Source organism: Octopus bimaculoides, chromosome 2 (genome assembly GCF_001194135.2).
Source record: "Octopus bimaculoides isolate UCB-OBI-ISO-001 chromosome 2, ASM119413v2, whole genome shotgun sequence".
Lineage (NCBI taxonomy): Eukaryota > Metazoa > Mollusca > Cephalopoda > Octopoda > Octopodidae > Octopus > Octopus bimaculoides.
In genome coordinates, this window is record NC_068982.1 from 29633441 (window position 1) to 29643451 (window position 10011).

At 37.2% G+C, this 10011-nt stretch overlaps 1 protein-coding gene and 1 long non-coding RNA gene across 5 annotated transcripts in view; both read right to left on the reverse strand.

Annotated features, from left to right (window-relative positions):
* LOC106876029 (ras-specific guanine nucleotide-releasing factor 2) overlaps nucleotides 1-10011 on the reverse strand; it is a 563899-nt gene that overhangs the window by 461200 nt on the left and 92688 nt on the right. The window lies entirely within an intron of this gene.
* Nucleotides 5303-10011, reverse strand: part of LOC128250623 (uncharacterized) — a 5631-nt gene continuing 922 nt past the window's right edge. The window contains exon 3 of the long non-coding RNA XR_008266651.1: nucleotides 5303-9993. This is a non-coding gene — a long non-coding RNA (uncharacterized LOC128250623). The remainder of the gene's footprint in view (nucleotides 9994-10011) is intronic.

Below are 10011 nucleotides of genomic sequence, written 5' to 3' on the forward strand. Positions count from 1 at the left end.
TATATATATATATATATATATATATATATACATACATACATACATACATACATGGATACATACATATAATTATGTGTATGAGTGTGTGAGTATGTGTCCATGCATGCACATGCACATGCATGTGTGTGTGTGTGTGTGTGCGTGTTTGCCTGTATGTATCTGTGTATACACACAAATGCTCACACAAAGGGATAAGAATAGCTTGTGATAGATGCATAATACATTGTGACTCTATACTTAGAAAATATAGTTTTAAAATAAATAAAAACGTTTCCATTCCTTTAGTTGTATTTTTATATCTTAGTCAGATTAGGAATAATAACAGACCCTATGACCTTTTGACCTTTTGCAGAGCCTCTAAGGTGGGATGATGGGACGAAATAACCTTGGATCAAATCCTTGCAACAGAGTTTACCTTTAAATAAAAGCACTTGAGAGCATGATGGTGGTGATATAAAAGCAGCGTGATGAATCAAATTATATACGCATAACTATACAAGCATTTATGCATAAAACACAAACACACATATGTTTATGTATGTATGTATGTATGTATATAAAGTACACATTAAGTACTTCACCAATGAGTGAAAAATATGTAAACACACGAGAGAAAAGTACAGGACGAAATACCAAAAGAAGGTAACTTGCTCATCAGTTGTTGACTATTGATTAATACCTACCTGTTTTGTGCTCTTAACAACAAGATAGTAATACTTCATAAGACAGCAGCATCCAGCAATTTTAAAAATATGAAATTTGAAGAGAGTTAAGGCTTCGAATGAACATATAACAACAGAGTGAACTTACAGAGTAAACAATCGACGAAGACAAACATTAGCAGGTGTTAGGTCAAGACGAATTGTTATGGGTAATGCCTGGGAGAAATTTTGAAAGGGTATAGAATGAATAGAAGAGAAGAAAAAGAGTCGAGAGGTGAGAGAAGAGGAAAGTGATGTCCAACTAGTTGGACATGTATACACACACACACATATTAGGTTAGATGAGTGCTGATGAAGAGGCAAAAACCCCTGAAATATGGAATATATACAAACTGTGAACCGCTAAGTTATGGGAACGTAAACACACCAACATCGGTTGTCAAGCGATGGTGGGGGGACAAACACAGACACACAAACACACACACACACACACACACACACACATATATACGACGGGCTTCTTTCAGTTTCTGTCTACCAAATCCACTCACAAGGCTTTGGTCGGTCCGAGACTATAGTTGAAGACTCTTGCCAAGGTGCCACGCAGAGGGACTGAACCTGGAACCATGTGATTGGTAAGCAAGCTACTTACCACACAGCTACTCCTGCACCTATATCACCAAATATTACAATATCTGTTTCAACATATGATATCACATCAGAAATCTTGCAAAAAAAAATACATAATCATAGGTTTTTTTGCAAACAACTTGCAGATGCAAGTGCTACCGGTCGAAAGCTCCACATACTGGATGCTAGCATATTTATGAGGTCATCGGGAGAAGATGCAGGCCATTTCAGGACCTACTTCTAAATGGTATCATTGCACAACGGCCCCACTCGAAATGAAGCTCTGCTTGCTAGATCAACTGGTTATCAGGTTTTGTTCAGTATTCTTCTATCCATTGCCCATTGTCTCTTTTTAACCCAATCCACTGGCTTGCCTTTTCCACTGTGGTTTGGATATTGCTCGTGGTAGTATTTGCTTTATGATGAGTTAGGCCTAATGATAAACAACAGTTGTTTCATACACACACACACACACACACACACACACACACACACACAAACACACACACAAACACACACACACATATATATACAAATGTATATACATTTATAAATACACACACACACACACACACACACTTTTACTCATTTGAGTCATTGGACTGTGGCAATGCTGGGGCACTCCTTGAAAGTTTTAAGTGACCTGAATGAACCCCAGTACTTATTGTTAAGTACTAGTACTTAGTCTATCAGCCTATTTTGCTACCCCACTAAGTTACAAGGATACCAGCAAGCAGAGGCAGGGGACAAACACAAAGACACGCAGAACTATACACACACACACACACATATACATATAAAAAAAAAAATCCCAAATTTTATTTAATTTGCTTTGCAGGAAGGACTGTTTCAACGAAGTCGCATATTGTCCTTGCCTTCGAAATGTGGAGTAGATGAAACAGGGACAACTGACGAAGGGTTATACTCTTTATGTCGTATGTCTTGTTTCTCTGTTTGTTTTTTTTGTTGTTCGAAAAAATGTTTGTTTTCTATGTTTTCGTTTCTCATTGTGTTTAACGTTTTTTTGATGTCCTGTACCCATATATGCATGTATATAAACATATATATGTAGGTATGTACATATATGTATAGATATATGCATATATTTATATATTATTTATATTATTATATATATATACATACACAACAGGCTTCTTTCAGTTTCCATCCACCAAATCCACTCACAAGACTTTAGTCAGTGCAGAGCTATAGTAGAAAATACTTGGCTAAGGTATATATATTAAAGGGTAGAAACTAGTTTTTGCAATTTCCAATTGGAGGTGCAAAAGCATTAAATCTATGCCTCCTCATCACACATGCAAATTTTGGTCTGTAACTACTGAAACATTTTAGGAAGAAATCAGTAGAGCCTCATTCACTTGACAGTCTTATTATCAGTCCCTCAGTCTCTCCATAGAGACACAAGGAGTAGGAGGAAGAATCCATGGCAGAATATGTCTTGTGTCGGCTCCTTACAAATAATAAATCAGTATTACTTTCTAGATGCCTATCCAATTTCTTTATATTAAAAACCCCTATGCATTCTATGTCCAGTAATAAATTCTATAGTAATCTGGATCTGAAAGCTGCACACAATCATATTCCACTCCAAGTTCACAATGAGAGATATACCGCATTTAAAGCTTATGGACATTTATTCCAGTTTACAAGATTACATTTTAGCTTGACTAATGCTCTAAGTATCTTCCAAGGAGTGATGGATGACATAATTACCGACAATAATATCAAAGGAGTTTAGGCCGACTTCAACGATGTTATTGTCGTTGGCAAAACTATTAAGGATCATAATAAGAACTTGGCTAAATTTATTCCAGTTATTAAAAGACTCAACATTGCATTGAACAATGATAAATGTTTTCTCCACCAAACATCCATTTGTAACCTAGGATACAAAATAGAAAATAATTCTCTGTAACCTGGCCTGGAATGATTGAAACCCCTTGTGATTGATTACTTAATGCCTTGCAATGCTTAAACAGCTATGACTATAGGTTTGTTTGGTTACTAAACTAAATGAGCATTTCCATTCCTGGAATGAATTCAATCTTTACTAAATTCTACATTTCTGTTGCAAAAAAGACACCTAGATGCTATTCACCTGTTTAAAACATCAATAATTAATGCCTCTTTCTCACCTGTTCTTATCTAAAGTTTCATTACTTGTAGAAACTGATGCTTCTGGAACAACAATTTCAGGTGTCCTTTTGCAGCATAATAAACCTGTCATCTTCTCTGGAACTCTTTCTCAGCCAGAACAAAATCTCTTATTAATTGAAAAGAAGGATATGGCTATCATAGGAAGAATGAGAAAATGGTGAGCTATTTTATTTTGATGCTATTTTCCATTACATACAAAATGAAGGATAACATTTTTCATTGGCAGGTAGAATTATTACCCTGCAATTATGACACCTAATACATGCTTAGCAAAGATAATACAACCACAGTTGCCCTTACCAGTGTTCCATAACAACACTGCCTCAAATCAAAGATTCCCATATTTTTCAGTCACTTAGGTAGCAGTTTGGGTGTTATACCAAGTATCATTACTCAAATTAAAACAACACCATCTTACTGGAAACAATCATATAGATTGCCTACTTATTTAAGAAAGATGCCAGAAATATGACAAAGGAATTAGGGATAGCTCTCCATGCATTTAACTATCTCCTTTACAATATGACCATCCTTATATCTGATGAAAAGCTGTATATCACTTGTCAGTGGAACAGTCTTTACCAGGATATCTATTTGAACCTGAAGAAGTTTTACCTAAACGTTTGAACCCTTATAGTAAATATGAGCCAAAGGCAGGTCACATCAAACAGACTGTTGCTACATTTTTATCTCTATGCTCTCAGCAAATTCACAGATGTCTAATCTGATGCTGTCTCAAATGATCTGAAAGCCCATAGTCTACTAGATACCAGTCAAACTCTGGTGCTACCAAAGAGAATTGCATTGTTGATATGCTGAAGATTGCATTGCATTGTTAACATGCTGAAGATTGCTACCAAAATAAGCTCTAAGTTTGGAGAGGACTGTTCTGTTAGTGATTGCCACAGAAACATGTTGAGAAGTCATGTGTGTGTAACAGCAACCCAGTATTAATCCAGTTACAAAAAAAAAGTTGCAACTCTACCCCTTTGACATTAAAAGTATCCACCTGTAGAAAATCTGCATTAATGATTTCTGCCCGACCCATGCAAGCATGGAAAAGTGGACATTAAATGATGAAGATTATATATACACATATATACATACCTATGCGGACATATATGTATATATGTACATATATCACTCACTCGTACACACACACACACACATGGACACACAGACAGACAGACACACTCACATACTATATATATATATATATATATATATATATATATATATACACACACATACAAACAAAATATGCATGTATATGTTTACACCAAAAAGAGTTATACACTCTTTTGAAAAATATATATCAAACAGGTAAATGCAAACAATATCTAATTTATGGTTGAATGCTTGTTTTAGTCATCTGTTTTATAATGTACAGAAATAAATTTATGTTAATGCTTGAGTTTGCAAAACCATTCAACCTCTGACAATATTTTGGAGGGAAAAAGAAAAATGACAGCAAGCATACAGAGGACATCTGCTCAGACACACACATATAGACAAGTTAATATGCACATGCATGCAAGTGCACACAAGCACACCCTTATGTACACACAGACACACACGCATACACACACACACAGAGACGCACGCACACACACCATCAAATATTTGAGAATATGTACATTAAATAACAAGAGAAATGTGAATGCAATAAAGAAGGTGAGACAAAAAGGTAGATAAATTGATAGGTGAATGTATAAATATGAAATGTTTATATACATATATATATTGATAGATAGATAGATAGATAGGTAGAGAGAGAGAGAAAGAGTGTGAAAGAGAGAAAGAGACAAAGAGAAAGAGATCAAAATCATAAACAATATTGATTTGTAGCATTAGCACAAGGCCACAGATTTTTTTCAGAGGCAACAATTGATTAAGTGGATCCTGCCCATTTAGTGTTTAGCAGCAATTCATTTCAACTCTTTCACACTAACAACAAAATGAATAAAGATATAAAACTCAAATTTGACCCTACACTACCCATCACCATTTTAGGCGTTGGAAACTAAGCTATCACATATTACTCAATTCAAGTGTTAATTAGGGCTTAATTGTCATCATAAACAAATAATTAAACAAGAATGGTTGTGTACAGTCACACATCATTATAGAAATGTTAAAGAAATCTCCCTCAAATCATATTTCACAGTCTTCAGAAATGGTCTACATGTATATACGTTTGTAGACACACCACACACACATCTCCAATCATAGAAACCAATGCCTCAACAGGCAGCTGGAGTCTGGACAGCTCCCTGCTAGCCATCTCAATGTCAAACCGTCCAACCCATACCAGCATAGAAAGCAAACATTAAACAATGATGATGATGATGATGAAATATATATAAGCGCACATGACTTAATGGTTAAGGTGTTGCACTCACGATTGTGGTTTCAATTCCCAGACCGGGCAATGCATTGTGTTCTTAAGGAAAATACTTCATTTCAGTTCGCTCTGCAATTGCTTTGACATCCAACATGTGGCACTCCCATACACCTGACAGGTAATGTCAATTTGATGGAGAGGAGTGAGCTAATGTGTAGCACCAATATGTGATCACTGCAAACAAATCATCTCCGCTGGTTGTTCAGCAAGAAGTTGTAGACCCTTAGTCTGTTGTTTAGACCACCAAGACTTATTCTTTGTAAGCCTAGTACTTATTCTATTTAGGTAGTGGGTAGCAATTTTCTTCACTACTTCAGGGAGTGACGACTCTGCCTGACATGAGTCCCGGGCTCGGCTGGCTCGAGCTGACAGTACCAGGTATGGGTCCCTATCCAGGGTTACAGAAAGGAGACAGCCTTCAAAGAAATCTGGAGTGGAGGCCCGTAGGCGGTTTAGTGTTCGATTCGACACTCTTCTGGCAGCTCCTGAAACCAATCTGGTGCCAAACGTAATGCTCTGCACTCCTTTGGACTATGTCAGCAAGGTCGAGAGAGGAATCCTGACGATTGGGCTACCCAGGATTTTCTTACATCTAGCCCAGGCCTGCGCAAAACTGGAGAGGAAACTGGAGAGGACATGAAATGTAAAAACCAGGCTGGATTAGTTTGTGCGCAACTCCATTGTCTCCCGAGACAAAAGGATGCCAACAACTTATTCTATCGGTCTCTTTGAGTGAACTGTTAAGTTTCAGGGACTTAAATACATCGACATCGGTCGTCAAGCAATGGCTGGGTGGAGGGAAGACACTTGCCCAAGGTGTCACACAGTGGGACTGAACCTTGAACCATGTGGTTGGAAAGCAAGCTTCTTACCTCACAGCCACCTATATATATCATATAGAGGGAAGCACATTTCATAATGTAGTCCTAGATACATCTGGATAGCATATCTTTATTGAAACAGCATAAAATATATATGCAATGGCCATGGCTAGAATGCCTTTGATTGTAGGTGTCCTCAGTAAGGGTTAATCTGGTGCTAAACAACAACAGTAGCGACAATAATGATAATAACAACAAAAACACCAATAAAAATATTAGAGAACTTTGGAGAAGGTATACCACCAAAATTTGCTAGAAACAACAGCAACACAACACAACAATTACATTTGACCTATATTTTGGTCACACAGTTACGTATTTCTATCTAGATCCTTTTATATCACAGCTGACATATTTATTTTCCAATAAAGACCTTGAGACTTAAAGCATTGTTGTGTTTCTCTCTAACCTCCATTGCCTTCCTTCATTCACAGCTGTTGCATATTGAAAAATGATTCATGCTTTTGTCCTTGTCATTATTATTGTTGCTGTTGTTGTTGTTGTTATTGTTGTTAACGTTAATGATGGTGTTGTTGTTACCTTGATGTGGTTGGCGGTGAATGAAGTAATGGTTATGAAGTCAGTCAAATGGAAGTTTTTCCCTATTTTTATATTGTTTGTTTATTCTATAGTAAGTTTTTGAAATGATATTCTGAAATCATCATAATCGACATCATCATCATCATTATCATCTGTACATCAGCTTTTTTTTCCTGTTGACATGAATTTTGTTGTTATTTTAAGCAAAATCTTTGTTGTTTTTTTTCGTGTTCAATACAGTTTTGGCAAGCTGGCAAAATTGTTAGCATGATGGGTGAAATGCCTAATGGTATTTCATCTGCCATTACATCGAGTGTTCAAATTCCGCCAAGGTTGACTTTGCCTTTCATCCTTTTGGGGGGTCAATTAAATAAGTACCAGTTACGCACTGGCGTTGATGTAATCGACTTAAACCCTTTGTCTGTCCTTGTTTGTCCCTCTGTGTGTAGCCCCCTGTGGGCAATAAAGAAATACAGTTTTCAATACAGCTTCTTTCACAACTCGTTATTCTTCCTATCAAAGCAGTGAGCTGGCTGAATCGTTAGCATGCTGGATGAAATGCTTAGCATGCACCAGCATGACCGCAGCCACTTGGCTGAAACACATAAATAAATAAATAAATAAATAAATAGTTATGTTCTGAGTTCAAATTCCACTGAGGCTGACTTTGCCTTTCATCCTTTCGGGGTCAATAAATTAAGTACTAGTCAAGTAGTGGGGTCGATGTAATCGACTAGTCCCCTCTGCAGAAATTCAAGGCCTTGTGCCTATAGTAGAAAGGGTTATTCTTTCTATCATTACTTATTCTACTTCGGATTTTGTCACTCTTATGCCAATAACACTTCAGTTCACTGCTCCTTAACTTCCCACAGACAAGCATCAACCCCTTCCAACACAGCTATACTTCACACCAAACCCAAGCTGAGTCCTGAGATAAGATGATTTAAAAACCATTTTCAAATGTGGAGGTAGCGATTTGGGTGATGATGGTCGTGATAACGATGGTGGTTGGGTGTACAATCATAGTAATCTTGTCTCCTTGTTTTGTCACACCCAAATCTGTGTTAATCCGTTCCTGTTTGCTACCCCACTCACATCATGCTAATAATTCTGTCTAAGCTGCCTCCACCTCTTCTCTGGGATACGATCATCTTTTTCCCTGTACTCATCAAATTATTATTATTCAAAAATGTTAACAGTATTGATTTCACACATTCTTTGAAGACAGGGTGGAGACAGGACCAACAAAGGACATTGGCATAGTCTTCTTCTTGCAAACCAATTCTTCCTCCTCTTCCTCCCTATCATCATCATCGTCGTCATCATCATTTAATGCCTACTTTTCCATGCTAGCATGAGTCAGAGAGAATTTGTTGAGGCAGACTTTCTATGGCTGGATGCCCTTCCTGTTGCCATCCCTCATCTGTTTCCAAGCAAGGTGATATTTCCCTATGACCAGGCATGTTTTCACGAAAGACTGGAAATGAAGGACACCTCTTGCATAATGGTGACACTCCTTTACATCTATCATAAAATCACACACACACACAAAAACACACACACACAAGACAAGTTTCTTTCAGTTCTCATCAGCCAAATCTACTCGCATGGCTTTGGTTGGGTCAAGGCTACAATGGAAGACACTTGCCCTGGAATGCTTTGCAGCATTTCATTGGTCTTTATCTTCCAAGTTCAAATGCCTTTCATCCTTTTGGAGTCGATGAAATAAAAGGTGAAAGAGAGAGAGGAAGAGAGAGAGAGAGGGAGAGAGAGAGAGAGCTGCACCAGCACCTGTAGTCATTTACTGTGGCTGAGCAGACTGGAACAGTATAAAATGAAGTGTCTTGTTCAAGGACACAGTTCACTACTCATCCAGGAATTGAACCCATGATCTTATGATCACGCACCAAACACCTTGACCACTAGGCTACATGCCTTTTCTAATAGTAGGCGACAAATATTATCACTATGGGGACTTTTAAAATTAAATCTAGACAGGTTCATAAAACACAGAAGATGTGTTGGTGTGATTGTTGATAGAGAAACAACAAATGTTTTATGACATTGTTGTTATACATGAGAACCACCATATTGCCTGAAAGGAATTCAAACCTTAGGTTACATCTCTTAAGAATGAGGGGGAGGGCAATTATAGAATCAATAATGGTGGAGCACTAACCTAAATTTCTAAAACACACTCATTCTACTTTAAACAGCTGTAGTAAATAAAGACAGCTATCAATACCATACAAAAATCTACATCGCTTCTGTCCAACAAAAAACAAACAAAAACATGTACTTTATGTCTGAAGTTTGCGGACCTGATGAAAACAAACATTATGTCTATTGCTACTTCTGAGCAGTCAAATAATGATAGCATGATAAACAAATGGTATACAACGGTTTCAAATTTTGGCACAAGGCCAGCCGTTTTTAAGGGGATATAACGGTTGATTATATTGACCCATGTATTTGACTGGTACTTATTTTATCAACTCACAAAAGGATGAAAGGTAAAGTTGACGTTAACAGAATTTGAAGTCAGAATGTATAGTCCGACAAAATGTTGCTAAGCATTTTGTCTTGTCTGAGGCCAAACATCCCTGAAAGTTTCATTCGAATCCATCAAGCAGTTCTTGAGATATCTTGTCCATGGACAAACAAACAAACAAATGTGACTGAAAAACAATACCTCCACCTTTGCTAAGGCAGAGGT